The 2724-nt window shown below is 47.7% G+C and overlaps 1 non-coding gene across 1 annotated transcript; it reads left to right on the forward strand.

Moving 5' to 3' along the window:
* Positions 1-1681: 1681 nt before the first annotated feature.
* On the forward strand, positions 1682-1845 carry LOC116273096. The gene has a single exon (XR_004181578.1). It is a non-coding gene; the product is annotated as a U1 spliceosomal RNA (small nuclear RNA).
* Positions 1846-2724: the final 879 nt, after the last annotated feature.

Below are 2724 nucleotides of genomic sequence, written 5' to 3' on the forward strand. Positions count from 1 at the left end.
TATTTTGCCATGCCTTCCAGTGGCCTAACTGGCCGCCATGCCACAGAATCTTTACTTTATGGTCTCCAAGGAGAACTCTCCACTCGATGTTTTGTGATTTGAGCAATGGAATAGAATCTGATACTGGTGGGCCAGGGGAGGTTCCCAGACTCTGGTTTGACCTTGATCATAGCTGTGGTGTCCAGGCTCTTGACACCATCTTGAGAATGAAGTCAAGGATGAGTCAGCAAATAGTGAAAAAAGAGATTTATTGCAAAGCAAAAAGTACACACTCAAGAAAGGTGAGTTCGGGCATACTGGAGAGAGAACAATGGGTTCTGGGGTTTCATCTTGATGGGTTTCTTTAACCAAGGAGTGGAATATTCATGAAAAAGGTGGAGATTTCTCGGAACTGTGGCGCCATCCATTTTTACATCAAATATTGGTCTCAGAACTGTCATGGCACTGGTGGGTGTGTGATTTAGTATGTTAATGAGCATATAATGAGGGCCTAGGTAAAACCTGTGTCAAATCCAGCACCACATTGGGTTAGTCAGTCTTAGCCAGCTTGGTCCACACCCTGGTTTTTCAGCATCTTCTCAGTCTGTAGCCTCAAGTCATGTAAATCTGCTGCCTAGAATTTGTTATCCTGTGACCACCCTGTATTATTCCTGTCTCAAATCTGCTTGTAAATATTCAAATGGTTTTTGACTTGGGCATTCCAACTTTGCTTACTTCACAGTGTTTCCTGTGTTATAATCCAATATAAGAAAAGATGATCCAGACATGTGTTAAACATCTCAAATAAGATGGATCCCAGGTATTTGTGTCAAATTTGGATTATTTTGGTTTTTGTTTTTGCAGAATATAAAAAACTAATATAAGGTAAGGACTAAGGTCTGGAGATGGCTGCGCAAGAGATGACAAAGTCCAACACCACGCTTGAGAGTGTCCAATCATCTCTTCTGGGGCAGCATATTTTTCTACAATCCTGAATTTGGAAAGGAAAAAACAAGCAACGAGATTCATGAAACTGGACAACTGTCTTTATAACATTACCAGTGATAAAATCAGTGAGGAAGGCTGGTTTACAGTCATCTGAGCAGCCTCTTTACTTTCATAAATATGGTTTCTTGCTGATATTGAATGGCTTCCAATTTCAAGCGTAATGCTACATTACATGGCTAACGGTGTGAAGAGAACCGGTTTCTTTTGTAATCTTAAACGTCCTAGTCCGAGAATTAAAAGCCATTATTTGAAGAAGGGTGCCCAGGGCCCAGCTGGCCGCCCAAAGGTTGCTTCACAACATAGGATAAGGACTCGCTTCTTTGGGAGAGAACAGATGCGGTGACGGAGGCAAAAAGGGAGAGGCAGACGTCACTTCCTCTTGCCGGCTCCCGCAGCGCGTTGGTCGGCTAAGTGACAGAAAAGCAGACGGGGACTGGGAAAGGCACTGTCGGTGACATCACGGATAGGGCGACTTCTATGTAGATGAGGCAGCGCAGGGGCTGCTGCTTGGCCACCTGCTGCTTCGCCACGAAGGAGTTTCCATGCCGTGGAGCGGGTTCACGACCGCTGGTCGGACCTGAGAATCCCAGCTGTGTGTCAGGGCTAGAAGGACTCGGGAGTGCGCGGGGCAAGTGACCGTGAGTGTAAAGGGTGAGGCGTATGAGGCTGTGGCTGGGCAGAGGTGCCGGAGCTCATACTTACCTGGCAGGGGAGATACCATGATCACGAAGGTGGTTTTCCCAGGGCGAGGCTTATCCATTGCACTCCGGATGTGCTGACCCCTGCGATTTCCCCAAATGTGGGAAACTCGACTGCATAATTTGTGGTAGTGGGGGACTGCGTTCGCGCTTTCCCCTGAATTTTTGTAGTTTAAAGAATAGGCTATACGCTAAAGGTTATTTTTTCGACTGGTGTGGGTTTTGGTGGCGTCTTAAGTGTAATTCTTGTACTCGGAAGGCTGGGGAATAGTAAGTAACAAGTCGCCATTCTTTCCCCCGCAAGAGAAGTATGAAGCGACAGCCCTTGTGAGCCTTTTTAATACAAGCTAACTCGTGCGAAGGCCGTACAGCTCTTCCCTTTTTAAGAGGGACTGCTTCTTGCAGAGATTGGTCCATGGTTTCCAATCTCCTAGGTCCTCACGCTGTGTAAAAATCTTCGTGTTTTTCCCGAGCCCCCAGTCACCTTTTACACAGACTCTGCTTCTAACCGCAGCCCCCACAGGAGTTTGTAGGATTTCTGTGCTAGCAGGGAATGTGTTCTCACCTCATAGAGCCAGGTAGAAACTACGCAGACGGGCACTGTTCTTTGGGATGAAAGCAGGGCCTTTGGGGCTCTTAGTGTCCCCTTTGGCTGTAGACATAACAGGCTTACTTTGTGTAGGGGAACGGCCCTGCTGGCGCCCAGGTGCCCTAACGCAATTCATCCAGGCCCTCAGGTCAGAACCGCAGTCTCACCTGTCTTGGCGGAAATGCGCTGCGATCCGCCCTGAAATATAAGGCGGGAAATTTTATGAGGAGCCGGGTCCAGTTTCCTGCTATCTCCTGCCGTTTACATATCTAGTCTTTCTTCAGACTTTATTTAAGCGACAGCTTCTTGTTTGATGTCTCGCTTCCACATCCTACATCCATTGCCAGGCAACTTTCTAGATAGCACCCCGACCCATCCTTCTGCCTCCAAGCGGCCCTTTCCTATTTCTGGCGCCAGTGTCCTCCCCCTTCCCTCTTTCTTCAGGCCCTC

This window comes from Papio anubis, unplaced genomic scaffold (genome assembly GCF_008728515.1).
Source record: "Papio anubis isolate 15944 unplaced genomic scaffold, Panubis1.0 scaffold3550, whole genome shotgun sequence".
NCBI classification, from domain to species: domain Eukaryota; kingdom Metazoa; phylum Chordata; class Mammalia; order Primates; family Cercopithecidae; genus Papio; species Papio anubis.